Here is a 22,491-nt window from a genome sequence, read left to right as displayed (position 1 = left end):
TGTTGTCACATGCATCCGTTGTCCATTCCTTTGATTAAGTTTTATTGTATTGTCACACTGTACTTTATTGTATTGGCACATGGTAATTATATCTACTTATCAAGGGTACTGTGGCATTTCAACACATGCATGCACAGTGCAGTGATCAGATGGGGTAATTGGCATGTATATCCCCTCAGAGATATATTTTTTCTTTGTGTTGGGAATAATCAAAATAGCCCTTTTAGCTATTTTGAAATACACAATTAATTATTGTCAACCACAGTTGTGCTGTTGTGTTACAGAACATTAGAAGTTTTTCCTCCAATCCAACTGCGCACCTGTGCTCATTTTGGAAAACAGAATGGAGTTTCCTCAAAAACTAGAAATAGAATTACCATGAGCTCCAGCCATCCCACTGCTGGGTATATATCTAGAAAGGAAAATTAGCATTTCAGAGAGACGTCTGCACTCTCATGTTTATTTTAGCACCACAGCCAAGAGATGAAATAAACCTAGATATCTGTTGCTGCAAAGATGCCCTGACCTTTTCGTTGCTAAATAGTATTCCCCTGATATGGATATGCCACATTTTCTTCATCCATACAGCAGCTTATGGGCATTTGGATTATTTCCAGTGTGGGACTCTTATGCAGCTAGAACACATTCACAAATTTATCTGCATGGACACATCTTCCAACAAACCTCTTAACTGCCACTTTTAGATCTTCCTGCGCCCCACACTATGCTAATCACTTTCCGTGCATTCACAACTGGTGAGGTAGGAATTTTAATGAGGAAAACAAGTCCAAAAAGAAGCAACTCACTGCGAGAAATGCTTCTGAGGTGACAATTCAAGCCCATCCTCTTTGTGCTATGCCCAACAGCCGCTCTTATGCCTGCCCAGGACAGCAGGCACTTCCAGGAGCTCCCTCACCAAGCCCACCTTCCCACCCTCCAACCATATAAAAAGTCCCCGGTGTGGTCACTTTAAATAGACCGCCAGTCTGCAAATCTGCACTTGGATTTCACATAAAAGTCTTGTAAATTAGCAGCCCCAACAGTCACTTCCAACCCAATTTTAAAGTTGTTATGCAGGCAGATCGTTGCAAATATACCACTTATCTGTTTCATGATTAGCACAAAGGTGGGCCCCGTGAGAATACAAAAAATGAATGAAAAACAGCTGTGGCCCCTTGAAGGCAGTGTGGTGGGAAGACATGGCTCAGACACACATGTTGTAAATTACATGGAACCAACTGAACTGGTAATAGATTCTTTTTTTTGAGGGGATAAGGGGTACCGGGGATCGAACTCAGGACCTTGTGCCTTCAAGGCAGGCGGTGGAACCACTGAGCTACATCCCCGGCCTGACAGGACCTTTGATTGCTTCATAACTCTCGCTGATACCAGACTACTCTCAATTCCTGTGGCAACTTCCTGTTCTCTTCTCTATGTGGAGCTAAATTACTAATAGAGCAAGACTGTGCAGTTAGTGAGCTACTTGGAAGATGCTCTGTGGAAACATTATAGGAAATGTTAACCATTATTTAAGATAGTTTTTTTAATCTTTCCTAGGTAGCAATGGGTAATTTGCAAATTCATATATATTATATATATATATAATTTGTATATATGTATACACACATATATACAGATATATGCACTATATATATATGTCATATGTGTATCCTTTGAGTTTTGTTCCTTTTTTCTATGTATCCCATAAATCTTTATTAAACACCTGTCTCCAAGTAAATTCAAGGTGTTAGTAGTGAGCAAAACAGTTCCAAATACTTTTAAAACTTAAAAATTTTGTGCAAAATATGTACATTAAATACAGAGACACATCACTGAAATTATGGGAATTGCTAAGGAGAAATAGGATGTCATGTGAAAAATTGCATTTAAGTGTTTTTTAGGGGCAGAACATGATGAGCTGATACTCAGATTTGCATGGAAACCAAATCCATGAAAAATCACAAAGCCAAACAAAAATAGGAACAGACCCTCTCCCGCCAGTGTGTGAAGGAAGAATTCACAGAGGGTAAGTGATATATCCTGGTAACTTAGATTAGGAGCCTGAGTGGAAAGATTGAGAGAAATAGACACATTTATAAGCAGAAAACCCTTCCTTCTGTATCTTTTGAAAATATTCTTCAAATCTTCCATAAATATTGGCAATTTCCCTATCAAGCCTGGGTAACCTAATATGTCAATTCTTTATTTTCCCTGCCCAGGTTAGTGATAACATATCTTCCATTAACCTATGCTGAAAGAGCTATTTCTATTCTAAGAATCTATTTATGTCCCTCTATAACTTTCTTCAAGATATGCCTCTGGACTGTAATACCTCAAGCTTATAGTCAGCTGAAATGTGAATAGTTTTGCCAAATTTCAGTCACATTGATTGAGACTTTCCTGAGTCACTTGATCATAGGGATGTAGAGATGTCGGCCTTCTGTAGGAAAAAAGCACCATCCCTTTCATTTGAGGAGACTAATAACTGAATTTGCTCTTTTGCTACTCGCTGAAGATTTGGTCTTGAGTGTCAACAGTTTCTTCTGACTTTTTCTCCCAATTATTTCATGATTAGAAAACAGCAAGTAATCTTAGTTCTGAAATGTCTTTGAATAAATCAGTGTATCTTCCTGCTCTTATCTCCATGGTTTATTACCTTACGTGACTCATAGATACTATTTCTGTTCCTTCTCTTTGTACTTTATCAATTCCTTGCACAATTCCTTAGGAAGCTTCTCGGGTTACTTTCCACTTGTCAGAAACATGTAGTTATGGGATCTTTTTTCCTAAAGTATTCCAGAATAAAAGTATCCTGCCTTTTATAATCTCCACATCTCATCACATTTGCTTTTTGAAAATGTAGTGGCCCATATACCACTTCTCACTAAAGAATTAGGTGTCTGTTTCACTCCCAATTGCCTATAGTCATGAACAGAAATTTTTCCCATCAATCAATCTCAGATTTTTTTTAAAAAATTCCCTTTACTGGTAAGAAAAGCAAATAAAATTGTCCTCACCCCAAACTTTGGTGAAATTATTTTATAGTATGAATTGAAAAGCTTTTCTAATTCCATTAACTTTCTCTGACACATAATTAAAGTATTGATATAAAAAATCTACCTCTAACAGCTGCTATTTTTTATTAAAATAATAATTTTTATAACTACACAGCCATTTTTAAGACAAATCAATAATACTGAATCCATTACATATCTGTTGGAATATTTATCAATTTCACCATAAAAATGGAGAAATTGGGGTAAAAATGAAAAAAGTGACATTATTTAGGACAGAGACTATATAAGGTATTATACTAAGAAGTGTTGGAAACAGAGTGATGAATAAGACACGATCCCTGTCTTTCAAAGACTCACACTTTAATAAGTTAAGGGGAAAAAAAGGATGTTCAGCTATCCATAATAACATCAACCTACGGGAATAAAAGTTGAAGAGAGAGAGAAAGAGATTTGTAACAGCCCAAGGAGGTTTCTGAATTCCGTACTGAGCCCTATGACCCGAGTCTGCAAGGTCAGCCTGGGAGTAGAGGGTCGCTCTGTGAAATCAGCTGCTAATAACTCACTGCGATGTAAAATCTGTATTTTTGGATGAATATTTTTGATCTCTGCCCCAAATCCCTTAAGCCATACATATTATTATATGGATAAGGAGATCCCCCTTTTTATTGAAGGAGGAGAGCTAGGAAAGAATTTCTGTTCTGGAACTGACTTGGTTTTTAACTACATTGCTTATTTTGAAAAAACACTCATCTTTCTGTGCTTTTACCAGGTGTGTTAGACTTTGTCAATCTGTAGTGAAGGAGACTTTTTTTAAACAAAAGATGAAAGATTACCATATCGGTTCATTATCTAGGAGGTGTGTTAATGAGCTGCCTGTAGGACTCTAACCAAGGAAGGAAGAAACCGAAGGAGAGTAGGACTGAGGAAGTGATGCACAGCCCACAGCAGAGGATCTGCCACAGAGTAGATATTCAGCAAATACCAGACCATTCTACCCCCTGCCCCTGCCCTGCCCACGGAGGTGCAGCCCTGTGTGTCACGTGTCTTTCTGCTGATGCCCCTGCCCGTCTGGTCATAGACTGGGCATCAAGGTTCCTTCACGCTCACAGGTCAGGGAGCCTGAACCCCAAGTCCACACCTTCCTGCTTGATTCCCCACACAGTGAGTCCTTGTCCACAAGGGCATTGTCCCTGACATCTGGCAGGATCCTCCTCTTTGACCCTAGGATTTTCTGAAGTTGTGAGCGGGGCTGTAAAGATGAGTCCAAGTGGGGCGCATTTTTGGTGACCTGATGTATTCTGTTGGGGTGACGGGTACCCCATAGAGGCAGTTACTCAGGGACAGCCGATGGGACTTCCAGAACACACAGTGGTAATTCACCTCCACTTTGATCCTCTCGCTAATCTGCTGGGAGTCTTTTCGCATATTAAACTCATTAACCAAAGAAACCAGTCTGCCATTAAAGTACACATACCAGCCTGGGGCTTTTTCTTTTTTTCTTCTTCTTCTTCTTCTTTTTTTTAATAAAAACGATGTAGGTGGCTGATTCAGCATTAGGGTAGTTTCTTTCACCTCTAGAAATATGTCTGGACTGACATTTTATTTTCAGGAGAGAAATAGAACTCCTCCTTCTGGCACGGCTATTTAGAAAGGCTCTGAGAACTCAGGGCTTAACATTTCCTGGTGTGGTTATATCATATTCCACCAGTGTAGCAGGAAATATGCTTTGGAAAGGTCTGGAAGAAAATTTGGAGGATAACACTATGGCAGGTAACATCAGAACGTCCTGACCTGAACATACTATCAGGAGTGGCTTCACTGAAGAAGTGAACTGATTAACAAGATGTAACCCCAGGAAGGTGAGGGAGGGAACGGTGGGCTGGGAGAGAAACTGCGCATTCCCGTACTGAAGTGATAGAGCTGCTGGTGCGAGAGAAGGGACTGGGGGTTAGAGTGAAATAGATGCTAAGACCTTACGGGGTTTCCTGGGTCATCTCATTGGGGCACTCCCCTACCAAGGATTCCTCCTTGGAAAAACGAAAAAGCAGTAAAGGATTTTTAAGAAGGGAGAGTAATGACTAGACTTGTTTTTAAAATGTCATCTTGCCTGCCACGGGGATAAAGGATTAGAGAGAAACCAAGAGTGATACTGAGAGAACCGCGAGGAGGTTGTCTCGCCACAGGTTGGCACGGGCGGCGGAGAACGGCAGGATAGGCCACCCCGTCCCGCAGGAGTGGACCGTCTGGCGAGGGGAGGGTGCACGGACACAGAATTATTAAACTGTAACGTGGAGGAGTGCCAGGAGAATTAAGCAAGATAAAATGAGAACAGAGAGAGGTCACTTCAGCAGAGCAAATCAGTGAGATTTTTTTTTTTCCATCAAGTTTATTGGTGCATTTTAGGTACACAGTACAGTTACATTCATCATTGGGATCTTGTAACTTTACATGGTGTACCTTGGTTCTTATTTTTTCCCCATTCCCCTGCCCTCCCTTCATCCCCTCCACCCTTCCCTATTTACAAAGACTTTGTTTCCATTTTTTTCCTTTTCTCATACTTTTTCTTTTCCCTTCTTTCCTTTCCCCTTCCCCTCCCACTTCCCCTACTCCTTTAGACCCTTTCTTCCTATTTCACATTATCAATTATACATTTTGATCCTTATTCATGATTAGTTTTTAACACCAGAGAAACTATTCGGTATTTAGGACACATGTGTGTCCTATTTATTTCACTTAAGAGTATGGCCTCAATGTGCATCCATTTAGTTATAAATGTCTCTCATGTCTCGTTCTTTATGGCTGAGTAGTACTCCATTTTATAAAAAGCAAAACAAACCACATTTTCTTTATCCAGGCTCCAGTTGATGGTCAATTGGGCTGTTTCCAAGTTTTAGCTATCACAAACTGCCGCTATAAACATGGGTGCACATATATCACTGCGGTATGATTCTTTTAATTCTTTTGGGAAGATCCCCAGCAGAGGAATAGCTGGGTCCAATGGGACATCTAATCCTACTTTGCTGAGGTATCTCCATACTGATTTCCACAGCGGTTGCACCAGCCTGCAACCCCACCAACAATAGAGAAGGGTTCCTTTCTCCCCACAGCCCCACCAGCGCTTGTTATTGGTTGATTTCTTGATAGCAGCCATTCTTTCTGGGGTGAGGTGGAATCTGTGTTGTTGAAATATTTTCTTACATGTCTAGTGGGATGCAACACATTGAGAGGCTTGAGATTTGTTTTGAGCTTGTTTGTTGTGCTTTTGATTTTAAACTGGCTTCAGATTAAGAAGTACTTTAAAGCTAGGTTTCTCCTGCTTTTTGTTTTTGAGCTGTACATATACATATTCATCGTATATTTAAGTTTGTGTTATCTTTCTCATGCAAGTAGAAAGCAGGTGTGTTTTTAAACATTTTTATTTCAGAATGGAATAAGTGAATTGCCACATTTCTTGCTCCTGGTCATCTGTCAGTCAGTACAGCCAGAAGATGTTTAGACACATCTCCTGTCTCTAGGACGCCTGTCACTGTAAAACAACACACATAGACATTCTCAAATCATTGTGCAAGTAAAGATGAGAATGATGCCCATATCCTGAGAAGTCTGAGATTAATTGCTTTTTAAAAGACATACAGTTCAGTATTCTCTGATAGCTCTTTCTTTTAATTTAAATTAACATTTTTAACTGATACATAGAAATGTACAAAAGTATACCCCTTTTCTTTCTTCAATACTGGGAGTTAACCCAGGGCCTTCACATTGAACTGTATACCCAGCCCTTCTTAAATTGCTTTTTTCAGACAGGATCTTGGCTAAGTTAACAAGTTGCCCAGGCTGGGTTCGAACTTGCAATTCTTTTGGCTCAGCCTCCCAGGGTGCTGGAATTTCAGATGTGTACTACCACGCCCAGCTGAAATTATTCCTATTAATGGAGTACCATGTTATGTTCTGATGTGTATGTACCTGGTATAGTGTTTAAATCAGGTTTAATAAATCTCTCCTGAGGCATTTACCTTTTTTTATGGTGAAAACATTCAAAATCTTTTCTTCTAGCTTTTTGAAAGATACAGTACATGATCATTATCTATGCAGATCCTTTTTGAAACCCCAGTATGGCACTCAACTTGCCAGGCTTCATTGCCCATGCCCACATACAGCTATGTTTTTCAGTGGAGATGCCAATCGAGTGTACTGATTTGCTGTATTGGAAAACCTACCAAGTGTTACTGGTGAATATCTTCGGAAAAGAAATAGACTACATGATACTGAAGTCATGAGCAAGAGAAATGTGGAATTGGTCATGTCAGAAGGCCTTGGGCATGTTCTAGCCTGTGATTTCAAATTGGCTCAATTCTCAGATCCACCTATATGTGAGGTTGGGTAAGTCACTTCAATTCTCTGGTGGTCAGATTGACTGATCACCTAGGTGTTTTGCAAACTTAGCTCCAGGTAAAGATTCCCATCCAGGAGAGCTGTGAACTGATTTTTCAGAAGGTTCAGCCTAGTGTTGCAAGTACTTAGTTATATGGGACTGCACACAAGAGAGTTCTTGACTGTGTCATTCAGACTCATGTCAGAAGAGTGAGGCGAGAGAGAGAGACAGAGAGAGAGAGAGAATATCCTTTATTCCTCTAAGTATCTCAGAAATACATGGACCACAGGGATGGGATGAATGGGGAAATATGAATTTTGACTGTATCTAGTGGCTTCTATGACATATCTGGTATAACAAAAATTAGTCTCCTGTAATCTCCCATTCTTAGACCACACCCAGAAATTGTGTTCAATTTGAGACTGTGAGACTGCATTCAGATATGGACACATCTGAATGCATCCCAAGAAAGGAAGTAAGGATAAAGAAAACTTTGGGAAATTTGCCATATAAAGAACAGTCAGTAAAAGCTGGGAAGGTTTGATCTTGAGACAACTTAGAGATATATCACAGCTGTCTGAAATATGGTGAAGAACTGTCAGAAGAAGAGAAATGAAGCTTATCGTGGCTCTGTGTTTCCTAATAGGCCTGGGGTAAATCAATGGAAATTGCAGGGAGCTTAATTTGGGTTCCATGTGGAGAAAAATTTTTTGACAACAGTTTGTAGTCAAAACTAGAATGGGACCTAGTTTCCCTTGTATGGGGAGCAGTCAGGGAGAGGATGGATATTAATAATCTTTTATTGTTAAAGGCAGTAATTCAAGTGATTTTGTGTGTTAGCTCAATCTTCATAACAACTCTCTGAGGTAGCTGCTATGATCATTTCTGTGTGGGTGTGACAGGAGGTACAGTGTGGTTAAGCCACTTGCCTAAGAGCAGGCCAATAGTAGGTGAGCTGAGCAAGCTGAGAACTGAACCAGGGCAGTCTGGTCCTAGAGTCCACAGGCCTGGGTACCCTGCCATATTGCCTGTAACGGAGCATTACTCAGAGATGCCGCGGACGGGGTTCTTGGGCTGTGTCTGAAGAGCTCACCAGTGGTGAAACGATCTCGCTCTCTGGTAGCTGACATGCTGTGTCTGTGATAGCTCACAATACCTACAGGGGTGTCTTCCTGCAAGTAAGCCCTGACTGCTGCACTGACCTTGTACATGGCTGACCCTCTGCCATAGCTGTGCGTGATCACCCTTTTGCCTTCCTCACCATCTGAAGTTGGGGCCCTTTGTTTCGTAGTACAGTTTTCTTTGTTTGCCATGTTGGTGTCATCCACTTCAGCAGCCATGCAACGGCATTGATTTTTCAAAAACAGCATGAAGAGACCCAAAATCACCCCCAAGAAAGATGGGGGACTTGGCAGTTAAACTGTTTCTGAATATCCCTAGAATCTCCTTTCTGCCAACACGGACAGCGCTTTTTCCTCTGCGCACCAGACTGTGCCTCAGGTGATGCTCGGAAGTGATCTAGGCTTAATCCTTCACACATTAGGAAACACGAAGAGAAATGTAAAGTACGGAAAGGGAGGAAGAATCCCTTTCAGACTTGATCAGATCTATCTGAAGATAACTGACCAGGAAGGAACACTGAGCCCTTTTCCCAGATAGGTGCTTTAAAATAATTTGACAACAGGTAGTTAAAATGTAAGTATGCCATCCTGTCAATCTCATCCTGTCCTTCTGGATATTAACGCTTGTTTTACTTGAGGGAAGATGATATTTGAACATTTTAGGGCATCCATCAACAGGAATGTGCACATGGTTTCAAATAAGAGTTTTCAGCCTTCTGAAACCAATTACTTCTGCCTAAGTGGAAGTACCAAAGCAGAGATGTGTCAGCAACGAAGAGAATGAATTTTTTGAAAAATTAAATATATACAAAGATGCCATGAAACTACAGAAATCGTACACACACACACAAACACACACCAACTTTTTAAAAGAGACATTTCAGAAAGTCTGTGTCAAACAATGCTAACCCAGAGAGATGCAGAAATGTCAGACACATTACACGGGCAGGACTTGCGGCTGGCATTTGGCTGTCAGCGGGGGAGGCGTCCTCCCGCAACTAATTCCTCAGGAACCTCATGCTGAGCCTGTCTACAGGGAAGGGAGCAGAAAGGGAGGAGGGGGGAGCAGATTTTGCCTATTCTGTTTTTTCTTCCCAGCTGGAGAAGGCCTCAGCTGTGTCAGACTGGTGCTGTTAGAGATTTTCATAGTTAGACAGGAACGCAGAAGGAAGAGAATCCCCTCTCCCAGCTTATGCTGATGGTGAGCCACCCTCTCCTGGTCATTAGCGTGGCTGGCATCATTGAATGCAAGCCAGGCTGTCTCTTATGGCGTCTCCTCCATGTGTCACCTCAGTCTGTGAGTTCTCTCCATGGGAAGGTTGTGATGGAGTCCCTGGGTAAGGATGACGCATGTGCGTGCAGATGGGGCTTGCAAGGACCTCTCCAAATTGTCAGAGTCATTGGAATATTTACTTTAACCCTTCAGCAGGTGTCCGGGAAAGATGGGGGGCTTGGCAATGAAACTGTTTGATTTCTCATTGTCGTTCTCTTGCAGCAATAGTGAATTATTCTCACTGAGTATCGTTTCTAATTCCTCTCAGGCTGTGATCTGAATTCTGCTTCCTTTTTGAGGGCTGCCAGGTATATTAGCAGAAAAATATTCTGTGAAAATGGATATAAAATGGGATTTATTAACTGTAAACATCTGTTAAGTCAAGCATCCTGTGTCTATTGTCAAAGTACTTGATTTCAAGTTACCCTGTCTACATCTGTCACTTTTTTCAGCCTCCGGAGACCTATTTGTGGTAGTTCTGTGTACTCATGGAAATGTGTGATTGACTTTACTCTTTATTGTAGCTCTATGTCAAGATATTTTTTAAATAGACAGAAAAGAAAAGAGGGGAAATGATCCATTCTATTCACCAGCTTTTCTCCAAACGTAGATAATTCTTGCTCTTTGTGTCTAATACTTAGATGCTTTTTGAAACAGAGTCTTAAGATTTTTAAGAAACTCCTGGTATCTTCTGCTGCAGGTGGCTGAGTTTATTGACAGATCGTGAGGTGCAACATTTGCCGTCACACGGCATGCTGCTGTCATGTCAATTCAAGTGGAATAATAATAATCCCTTGCATTTTAAGGAAGCTTATGTTTTACGAAGTACTTTTACTTGCATGATCTAATTGATCTCATTGGATCATTATATCAGTCTGTGTGGTAGGTATCATTGTTGTTATTAAATCTGTCTTCTAAAATGAGACAGCTAAAGCAGGGGATTAATCCAAGGTCATATAATTACGAAGCAGATACATGCTACTTCAAGTCTTCCATGTCTGAAGCTTTTCTTTTAGTATGCATATAAACTGCAAGAGGCACAGTTACCCAAACACAGGTTGCTACTTCTTCATTGTGAATTTTATATACGTACATACAACAATGCTTACCTGCAAAGGATGCATATGTTCCAGACTTCCTGTGGATGCCTGAACTGCAGATAGTACCAAACCCTGTGTATACTGTTTTTCCTTATGCATGCATACCTATGGTAAAGTTTAATTATAAATTAATAATTTATAAGATTAGGCACAGTAAAAGATTAACAGCAATAACTAGTAATAAAATGGAACCATTATAACAATGTAGCAGTATCACTACACCTGCACTTTGGGGCCATTATTAAGTCCAATAAGGGTTACTTGAACACACATACCTGTATTGCAGCACCATGACAGTCCACCTGATAAATAAGATGGCGGCTCAGTGACTATTAGGCAGGTAATATACGCAGTGTAGTTATACTGGACAATGGAGTGACTCATAATGGGAACAGGACAAAGGACAACAGTGCAAGATTTCATCGCTCTATTCAGAATGACACAAAATTTATGAACTATTTATTTCTGGAATTTTCCACTTCATATTTTCAAACCATGGTTGACTATAGGTAACTAAAAATTATGAAAAGTGAAACCATAGATTAGGAGGATGTTTGTTACCCTTCTCTTTTACTCCCCAACTTTCCCCAAAAGCATACATGTAGACACACTTTGATTGCTTCCTGGGTTTAGGAGCCTTGAGAGTCTCTAATTTTCTTCTCATTTAAGAGAAAATCATCACTAAGTTTGTTAAGGGGTTAACATTCTTTTTTCATGAGTCTCAAGAAAACGTAGGGATGCTTGTATAGTGGTACAACTTCATTTACATTTCTTTAAGCAGAAAGGATATAAGGAGTCAGGGGAGAATCCCAAAACACTTCAGACAATCCCAGCAATCTTTAAAACACCACATTTCAGTTATCTCAGCCTTTGGGGATAAGTAAATATGTCCCCAGAAGCTATAGAGGACAAATGCTCCCATCAAGAGCCTGTGTCTTCTTTCTATTTGGACAAGCTTAGTGTTCTCTCATAAGTCAGCCAGAAACGAGCTAGGAGCACACTGAAAAGCCTGCTTGCTGAGCCCCATATGACTCAGGGAGGTACATGTACCCCTTACCTCTTCCACCTCCAGCTTTCCCCCAGCCAAGGCCATGTTGCTAAACATCCACGTCCAGTGTCCAGCAGCACGTGGCCCCTGGCTCTCTGTGAGAACGCTAGGATGGGGCTGGCATGGGGCTTGAATTGTCATGACACAGGCCACCGCAAAAGCATGTAAGGCACTGGCATCTCTGTGCAGGTTTTCGGCAAACACTCGGCAGTATGTACCTTCTGGTTTTGTTTGGTTTTTTGGTTTTTTTGCATCAAAAAGAAAGCAAAGGATTTTGCATTATAGTAATTTTCTTGCAGGACCATGTTCGTATTCTCAGGCCTTTTTCTTAGACTATTTAGCAGTTCCTTGGTTACTTTCTGGGACAGTCAAACGCCTTCCTACCTCAGCCATACTCTGCCCTCTTGTATGCAGCGCACCATGCAGAAGCCATAGAGAATACCACTAGAGCTCATGTTGTGGGGCCTGTCTTTCATACTTTATTTTTTGAAGTTATTCTGAAGATCTCTCGGGAAATAGATGGAGGGTGGATTCATAAAACTTTAAAATGTCAGAGCTGGAAGGCAGTGTAAATTGCATGTGGTCTAATTGTCTCATTATAATGATGAAGAAATTGAGTCCCAGGGAGGTTGAGATTTGCCCCAGTTTACCGTGATAGCGACTGTGCTGCATAGTTGCTGTTTGTCCTTCACTTTCCTCTCAATCCTTCAAGCCACTATGTTCTACCCTGAAAGCGGTGTTTGTTGGTGCCTTTCTCCTTTGTCTACCAATTGGGGTGACTTAGTGGGAAGCCATCAGAAGTCAAGAGGAGACTAGAGGCTTGGGCTGAAGGGAGGCAGGGATGCTGAGAATCAGCTTCCTCTTTGTTTTGGTGTCCCAGGCTGGCTCTTTCCCTGTGCCTCAGACATTTTCAAAAAGCGCTCTTCATAATTTTTGGAGAGGTTTGGATTCCTCTCATCACTCCCTGCTCCTTGAAGTTTGGAAATGCTAATAACTCCTCACATTTTCTAACCTTCCAGCACTGCGTCATCCCTTGTGGTTACCCTAAACCTTCACCACAACTCCTTAAATAATGCCCTTATCAAGCTCTCCACATTACCTAGTTTGGGTATCATCTGACTCTGTGCTAGGACCTTGACTGATGTAACATCCATTAGTGAAAAACCCACAGCCCAGGTAGTTTTTGTTTTCTGATCTGTACATTGTAAGTCTTCCACCAGATCGTCTTTACTATGGATAGCTTAATGTTGGGCAGAAATATAAAATGGGTTTATAAATGATTCATACCTTCTATAGCACGTAGAAAGGACATGCAGCTGTTAGAAGCATATGTAAAGTCTTGGGTTCAAACCCCATTTCTGCCACTTAGCAGATGTCACTTAACTAACAAGTCGCCTAACCTCTCTGGGTCTTAGTATACTCTTTCATACAATAAAGGTGCTGTGAAGATTAAACGCTATCAATTCAAAGAACTTGGCACATATACATGTTAAATATTAAGTGTTCATAAGTACCCAATACATGCTAAGTGCTCCATAAATGTTAGCTTTTATTAGGGTTTGCTATTTGTTAGAACTCACATCCTGTACATGGAAACATTTATTAGGACTATGATTCTGTAAATGGAAACATTTGCAGATTTTCCCGAGCCCTGCGCACTCTCATAAAACTTCACGAGGATAAAGACTTCAATTCCCAGGGACTCTGAAGGGTGCTGGAGAAGTGAGAAGGTGCAGGTGAGTAGGGAGTGAGTCACCCAGGTGTGAGGACAGATGGGACAAGAATGTGGACGGCTCTGTGATGGACAAGCCTGGATGTGCCTGGGAGCTGTGGTCTGCCTGGGAGGGATATGAATCAGCTCCTTCGAAGCTGGGTGGGTGTCCGGTTCCCGGCTGACTGACCTGGGAGGAGGCTGTGGAATCTGTTGCCCTATGAACCCGTTGCTGAAAGGCAGAGCCATGCGCTGGATGTTCCTACAAGACTAATGCGAGGGCTAGTTTACCAAGGTGTTGACAAGCTCCCACCTGGAGACTGTATTTTTTTAGTTCCAGAGTGGGAAATAAATAACTACAGTGTTCTTGTGCAAAGGATAGTTTTTGTTTTTTGAAATGTTTATTCTTCCTTTTGCAGATTTGATGAATATTCAGAAATGTAAAATTGACCATGGTGGTAGCTGAGCTTATTTGAGCTATGCTCTCCCTGGGAAGTGGTTGTGGGTGTCTGGAGAGAGGAGCAGAGTCCTAAACTGACCTATTCTGTGAGAATGCAGTGTCTGCTCTTCACTGATGAACTCTCTGCATGCACGTTTTATCCTGCATGCCTCTGCCCCTTTCCTCCCAAGAGTACTGGAAGTTGTGATGAAGTCCAGTTTCTTTTCTCCTGTCATTAAATAGGAGACTGTGACATGACTCTGGAAGAAAGAGAAATTAAATCATCCCATCTTTTGTTGTTCAAGACAGTGGCAACTCTCTGATATTACTTTATGTCAGACAAGGAGAGAATTTAATACACCATTGGAGGGCACAGGAACGCGGGACTGCATGGTGTTCTGTATGTAGTCTCTGAGAGTTGCTCTTGGCCCTGACACACAGTTGCAGGGAACCCAGCTTTTGCGTACTTGTTGCCTTTTTCCTTGTTTTCTCTTTTGCTTTTATTTGAATCCCCAGAAGGTAATTCACCCTAGAGCTGTCAGCCATTCTGACTTTAGGTGTCATCCACAGCATCCCTGGTGTGTAGCAGCATGTTGGTACCTGGAGAGTGGGTTCTACCCTGCAGCTGGCTTCCTGTCGCTCTGTCCACACTCCAGTGTCCACACCAGCACCCTCTGGTAACCCATGGGAGGCCTCTATGGCCCAGATGTCCCAGACTGCTGATGAATGCACCCAATTATCACTGTGCTGTTCAAAAGTCACTCTTCCATCTATGTCCCTCACTCTTAACCTCATTTACCTTGCTTTTTTCTTTTTCTCTTACTTTTATTTTTTGTATCCATGTGTGTTTGCATGTATGCCCGCATGGGGGCGTGTGTGCAGGTGCTGCATTGATGCAAGTCTATTACGCTGAGTAACTATTTATTACGTTATTATCTGTTTGCTTCCCCCTCTGACACATGAATTCCACCAGGGGGAAATTTGGTCTCTGTGTTGCTCACTGATGAATGCCATGAACCCAGAACAGGTCCTGGTACATGGTAAGATCTCTGCAAATATTTTGCAGAGTGAGTAAAGCCAGGCATGGTGGTGCATGTTGTAATCCCACACTCGAGAAGCTGAGGCAGGAGGATCACCATGAGTTCAAGGCCAGCTAAGGCTACATAGTGAGTTCAGAGCCAGCCAGAACTACACAGAATGACCCTGTCTCAAAAAATAAATAAATAAAAGCAAACAAAAAACCTAGAATGAACAAATAAATAGATATTCCAAAGAAGCCCCTCCAAGAAATTCTTCAACTCCATGAAAAAGCCCAGTAGTATCTTTTTCCACTTGGAGAAATGTGGACTGTAATAGGCAAATTCATTCTAAAAATCACATACTAGGAACACATCAGTATCAGTGCCAAACTAGCTTTTTACCTGGTCGCTGTTTCAATTTTAGTTGATTAAGGAATTGAAAACAGAAAATTAGAACCATCAAGTAATACTAACCCAGTGCCACAAATGGCTGTGCAGACCACGGATTGAGGAGCATCGTGAAATGGGAAGAGTTGGAATCCATCCCACAGCCCTCTGGGGAAACTGGCATTTCCCACTTAGCTCCAGAAGCTGCTGAGCAGCCTCACAGCCTCACTTCTCCTTTCCGACCACAGATGCAGCCAGCAGTTATGATATATCTGGTAGGCCAGAGACAGCAACACAGAAATAGCGCCAGAAGGGCCACATCCAACAATAAAGCCCATGGGGAAAGTTTTGTCAACTTGAAATCATTCAGATGCTTCCAATGAGCCAAGAGCGCCACAGTTAGAAAGAATTAAACAGGTACAGAGGCACACCCAACTTCCGGTCAGCCCCAGGAACATGTTGTTCTTGATTCTCACGTGGCTTTTTGGAAAAGAATCGAAGTGACTGATTTGCAGTCTCTCTCTCAGGCCTACACACACACAAACACCCTTGTGTGTACATGTGCACATGCTCAGCTCTCAAGTCTTCTCCAGGTGGGCTAAGAACCTGCCCAGGTCTTTTGGAAGAAAAAAGATCCCCTCCTGCATAGCTTCATACACCTTTATCTCATTTCTAGATGTGAGAGAACTTACCTGTGTCTAATCGTCTTCATGCATGCATATAAAGTATCAGAGGTTCTTTACCAGATAGAAGAAATGGCATTAAAATCAGAAAGAACAAACAGTGTCTTTTCTGGCCAGTCATTTTCCCTCCCTTTTCTCTTCTTCAGCCCCTTGTTTTGCCTGTGTGAGAGCCCGTGTGAGACCTGAGTGTGTGCTCCAGGACACAGAGCTCTGGTTGCCAACCAATGCTAGTGAGATGGGGGATGAAAAGCCACCTGTAGACCTTCTCCTGCTATGGATCTCTGCTCCTAAGAACGGCTTTTGCTGTGCTAGTTCACTTCTGTGCTTAGCCAAAGCCTTTTGCACATTTCCTGCCACAACTGATTCAATTTATTATAAAGTAGCATCAGCATTCAGGGTGTTTTTTCCCTTTCTTTGACCCAGTTTTAAAAACATCCAACTAAAGATGCTTCATTAAGTTTACACAGAGGTTGCAAGGCAATCAGAATTCCTCCTACAGTTGTTACCAGAAGAATTACTCTAAGTCCCCTACATCTTACCCTCTAAAAGCAGCTGTCTTTTGAGCTAAGGAATGCCTGCCATGCAAGAAATACTTCACCAAAATCCAATTGAACTGTCAGGGATTGTTTTGTTTTTCCTTCCCTTTATTCCTTTTCCATTATCACTGATTATCCACTTTATAAATTCCACGTTCACAGTTTCTCTTTCACCTGCCTTCTCCCTGTACAGTAATTCCAGATACCAGAACTGTGGCCCTAATGCATACTCTAGTCAATATTGGCACTCAAAGTCACAAAACAGTCTACTCTGGTTCTTTTGCTGAAGGCAGCCCATGAAAGGCTCACTGCTTAGAAAAAACTGATCATAGCAAGTGAATGCCCTAAAAGATCTCTTAAAAAGTCTTTCTTGGGGTACACTGGCTCATGCTCTGTCCTGTCTGGCATGGTCAATTTTTTGCATCTACCTATGTGGACCATAGAAAACACAGCTTTCGCCAGCAAGCTTTTCCAGTTCACAAGTCTACGTCTTTGCATTAGATTCTTTATGCGGAGAGTTTGAAATTGCAGCCTCAAGCTCCCAAGCAATCAGCAAATGTCAAATGTCCCCCAAGCACCACAACCAGCTGAGATACTGAGGCACCACATGCTGAATGGAGATTGTATTATTATTATTATAATGTGTCTAGTGAGGTGGGGAATAGAAAAGTAAAAGGAAAGAGAAAAGATGCCTTGTGCAAGCTCACTGCCTTTAGCTGCCCAGCATCTGCCAATATCTGAAGTCATGCTCTAGCCCACTGGTGACGAACCTATGGCATGCATGCTGCAGCAGGCTGTTTGTATCATCAAAAGCTCTAAAAGGTTTGCCATCCTTGCTGTACATCAGTGTGGATGGGAATTTGCCACAGAGGCCCGGAATGAATGATAAATGGCAGTGAGTACTTGTAATTTTCATGACTGTTTTGATACATAGAATTTCTCTGCCATGTAGGCTGAACTTCCCCTCTCTTTAAATTGTCTGTTTACTTTAATTAAACCTTCCCTTGGCTCTCCCACTTGTTGCACTTGACAAGCACTAATTTACAGGGCCTCTCTCTCTCTCCCTCTCTCTCTCTCTCTCTCTCTCTCTCTCTCTCTATCCCTCCCTCTCTCCCTCCCTTTCTTCCTTTCTCTTTAGGCCTCCCATCCTAGCCTGGCAAACAAGCCACTAAATAACTGACAGGCCACACATTGCTAATCCCAGCTTTCTTGGTTGAGAAGTGTCTTCATACGTGTCAGAATTTCCAGGCTGCTCTTGCTCCTGGTCTGTGTTTCAGCTCTCTGTTTTGGCTTCTTAGTGTAGGTGTCTTCAGATAAGATCTCGTAGCCAAGGAGATGCTGGAAAATTCTCAACCTTCCAGCTGTGGTGAAGAAAAAGAAAAGCTCTTGGGGATGTAGGGGGTAAATCTGAGGGACACGGAGGAGTCCTCCCTTCACTTCTTGGACCCGGATTTTAAGCTCCATATTGCTATCCATTCTTCGTGTATTGGTCTGGATTTTACTTCTGAGAAATTTCAGTGACCCACCCTCCCTTCCCCATGCCACCCACAGTTAAGTAAGGTTCCTTTCCCAGCTCTCATGGCACCATCTGTTTTTCCATCATAGTGCTTTTTATATCCTATTTAAATTAACTTAGCAATTTAATTTAAATTGACTAGATTGTCAGCTCTCCAAGGAGCAAGATCCTGTCTTAGTCCTTGTCATTCCCCACCTGGCAAGATAGTGGCTTCTCAAGAAGAGACTTCTATTGAATGCCATTTGTAAGCTCTATGATCTGGAAGCTAGGGAGATTGCCCATTCTCCGTTTGGGCTGCAGACAGTCAGTCACCTGGCAAATTTGCCTGCCTGCTTAGATCTAAATAGAGAGCATTCTTAGGCGAAGCCGGAGCACTTGGCAACTGTGGCTGGCCGATGAGAATTGATTCTTCGCCGGCTCTGGTCTATCACCCGCATGCAGAGAAGATCAGGGCCAAGATGCATATTTATGATCTCTGGATGAATGTGCCTTCCCCACCTGCCCATGAGGAGCTCTCCCTAGAGGCTCCCTCGCCAGCCACACTTCTCTGCTTTGACGGATGGAGCTGACTGGGCAAATTGCTATGCTGATGAACCGCTCCACTACCTGAGTAAATGTTCCAGAGAGACCTCCAGGGATCCACCACATTGTAGAGGTGGATTCCTCCACAGCCACAGCCAGGGGTGAGCCTTTCAGCCCTGAGTTAGTCAAGCCTGGTGGGGTAAGGAAGATGAAAAGACTACAGTCTCAACGTTGGCTTTTTGGCAAGCCCGCTGCCTGTCCTTGGGCTGGCAAGAAGCTTATTGCATTTTTCACTTCTCCCAGAAAGTTATTCAAATCAAGACCTAGAGGTCCAGGTGTCACTGTGCTCATTGAAAAAAGGAAACCAAGAAGCTGAACTGAAAGCACTTAAAGGAAGGATGCATTACCTTAAAATATGCAGATGGAAAACTGACATGATTGTCAATGTCACAAGTCACCTTTCTGAGTAAACATTTACCTCTGGGCAAATGCAGGGCTGTGTTTCTTTCCATTTACAAACGACTGGCTATGCAAATGCAGGGGGTGAGAGCTGTGCCCCAGAATGTGAGTTGTCTTCTTTCATCTATCCATAATGAGGAACATGCAGGAGTCTGTCAGAAAAAGCATCAGGGGCTTGATTTGTGCCTTCTGAATAAAGGGGATTTCAGTGTTAAATCTGCCAGCTGGTTTCGTGCCTAAGTATTACATCAGTCTCTTGTATGATCTCGCATCCTGTGTAAAATGCAATATTTTGGCCTAATGGGCAGGATTAGCAAGAGCTGGGAAGCCATAAATGAAAGTTTCTAGTTTCTAGAGAGCAAGTTAGAGCTTTTATATTATCTGCCGCAGAGCTCGGTGAATTTAAATGTATCTCTTGGGCTTTGGTAATATTCGTGTTAATGTCAAAATTGATCCCATTGTTATTGAGATGTGTGGTTTTTTTCAGGCCAAAGATGCACAGTGCCTGTTGCCAGGGCTGATGAATATCTGCACAGGATGAGTTCTTTCCAATCTTTTCCCAGAACTGTGCAAGGTTATTGAATGTGGTGCCTACTACCAATCGCGGTCCTGTTTGTAGGTCTGCAGTTCTCTGAAAATTACTCATAAATTTCACTGGTATTTGTCGAGGTCCTACTGTGTGCCAGGCCCTTTGCCCGAATGAAGCAAATTCTGTTGTCACACTCAACATCAGAATCCGAGCTCTTCTGCAGTAAGAGTCTATCTAGATACGGAGAGGAACAGTAAAATCAATGAACGAGCGAAAAAATTACCATTGCACATTTACATGACTGCTATGTGAGAAAAGAGTAGGAAGAGAAGAGAGGAAAGAGAGTGAGGAGAACGATGAGATCAGTTCATGACAAGGTGGGATGTAAGCTGAGATGAGATAGGGCCAAGCCAGGCTTGCAAATAGCGGAGAAAGAACTTTTGTGGCCAAAGGATTAATACGTTCAAAGGTCTGAATCTGGGGCAGAATTTGCCATTTCAAGAATTAAATGGAGGTGAGCGTGTCTAGCCAAAATAAACGGACAGAGTAGGATAGGACAGAATTAAGTAGCTTCTGCAAAGAACAGATCTCATAGGGCCGTGTAACCGTGCCAAGATTATTTTATTCTACAGTTAGAAGCCACAGAAGGGTGTATGTTCTCTAAAAAGTATATTTTCACACCCATTAGGAAGCCTATTATCAAAATATTTATAATGAGAAATAACAAATGTTGGAAAGGATAGAGAGATTGGAACACGACACATAGCTGGTGGGAATGTAAAATGGTACCATTTCTGTGGAAAACATAATGACATGACGATTCCTCAAAAAATGAAACAGAGACTTACTATATGATTCATTTCCATTTCTAGTTATATACCCATAATAGTTGCAAACAGGAACCTAAACAGATATTTGACCACCCATGTTCATAGCAGCCATATTCTCATTTGCTAAAATGTGGAAACAACTTAAATGTCTATCAGTAGATGACTAGATAAACAAATGGTGGCATGTACTTACAGCAGAAAGATTCAGTCTTTAAATGCGACAACATGCATGAACCTTGAAGATACTATGCAAAGCAAAACAAGGCAGATGCAAAAGGACAAATATGATTATATTTACATGAAGTACCTACAGTAGTCAAAATAGGATAGTCACCAAGGACTATGGAAAGGGTACAGTGGAGAGTTATTATTTAATGATATGAAGTTTTGGTTTAGAAAAATGAAAATTGTCTGGAGATGGATGATGATGATGGTTGCAGAGTAGTGTAAATGTACTTAAAGCTACTAAACTATACATCTCAAAATGATTAATAAGTCTTATGTTGTATTTTAACACAATTAAGAAATTTTTTAATTACTGTATTTTATAGATGTAAAGGAGGCAAAAGAAGAACAAAGAAAACATCGAGAAGGCTATGGCTATAGTCCAAGATTAAGGCAGTGGGGAGGGTGAAAGTGTAACTCAGTGGTAGAGGACTTAGCTAGGATGTGCAAGGCTCTGTATTCTACCTCCAGTGCACACACACACACACACACACACACACACACACACACAGAGAAAGTAGTGGTAGACTAGTGGCATTAGAGGGGCAGAGAATCCTGGATCTTATATATATTTCAGAGAAAAAAGTTGCTAGATTTATTTATGAGTAATATTACTATTCTTTGTAGTGTGAACTCTGATGTTCTTGACACCAGTAGGCCACTCCTCTACCGGGAAAAGACTGGATCCCTTCTATGACAGATGTGCTCAGGCTTGCTGTCTTGGTTGCATGACAAGGACAGCTTTATTTTTAAACTCTTGAGTCTTGGATGGAGTATGGGAGCTACTGCTGTTGACATGTGAATATGTGCTGCACTGCCATACAGCAGTCGAATGCTCAGTGTGAACACGATTGTCTTGTGATGTGCAGTGATAACTAGCATGTGGCTAGCATTGTTCATTCTCTTCCTCATTAGTAATGCACGTCTTCCATTAGCATATACAACTAACTACTCCCTTTCCCCTGTGCAGTGTTGACATTCATTGTAATGATTTATTATCCAAGCTAAATAACCCTCAATATGAAACAACAAACATGCCTGTGTTTGTGTTTTCCATTTGTTTTGTTTTCTCTTTCTTGCTTCCGCATAAGTAGATACTTTTTTTATGTGATAATTATGTTGTACCAAAACAAGCAATAGGGAAGCCCACTAGAAAGATTAAGAAGGTTGGTAAGGTTTATTTTTAAATAATTGAAAATCCACCAAATTTCAGTGACATGCTACAGCAGGGCTTTGGAATTTTAAAAATAATGGTAGATTATTAAGAAAATGTTTCTATGAGCAAACGCTCTTAAAAGACTTAATGATCTATGAAAGGGCCACATTTGGGCTTCCTGTGGAGCCTCAAAAGCCCCCCAAAAGTCTTGTTTTCTTCATTTGAAATATTTCTAGAATCAGCTGAACTATAGGAGCACTTAATAGTGAGGAAGGAGGGGACAATAGTGGCAGGATCCAGAGCTCAGAGTTTAAACTGCCTCACTCACTGTGTGACCTTGGATGACCTACTTAAACCCCCTGAGCTCAGGTGTCCAACTCCATAAAATAGAGACCATAGGCATGCCTGTCTCACAAGGAGCTTCTGAAGATTAAGAAAGATTATAAATGTAATGTTGTTGCCAACAGTTAGAATAACTGCTCTGTAAATATTTGCTGTTATTATCATCAGTGAACTACAAATAAAATTCCTGCAAGAAAGACATTATA

General features: G+C 41.6%; 1 protein-coding gene across 14 annotated transcripts in view; it reads left to right on the top strand.

Moving 5' to 3' along the window:
* Tenm2 (teneurin transmembrane protein 2) overlaps positions 1-22,491 on the top strand; it is a 1,248,268-nt gene that overhangs the window by 782,564 nt on the left and 443,213 nt on the right. The window contains exon 1 of one of the 14 annotated variants that reach the window (XM_021239964.2): positions 7,366-9,711. The exons of the other annotated variants lie outside the window; for them this stretch is intronic. The gene's annotated coding sequence lies outside the window, so the exon portion shown is untranslated. Of the gene's footprint in view, positions 1-7,365; positions 9,712-22,491 lie in introns of those variants that run through there. 14 annotated transcript variants of the gene reach the window in all.

The sequence above is a fragment of the Heterocephalus glaber genome, unplaced genomic scaffold (genome assembly GCF_053883595.1).
Source record: "Heterocephalus glaber isolate CG9 unplaced genomic scaffold, H.glaber_assembly_v1.0 deba00001606, whole genome shotgun sequence".
Taxonomy (NCBI): Eukaryota; Metazoa; Chordata; class Mammalia; order Rodentia; family Bathyergidae; genus Heterocephalus; species Heterocephalus glaber.
This window is presented reverse-complemented; position numbering and strand designations above follow the sequence as displayed.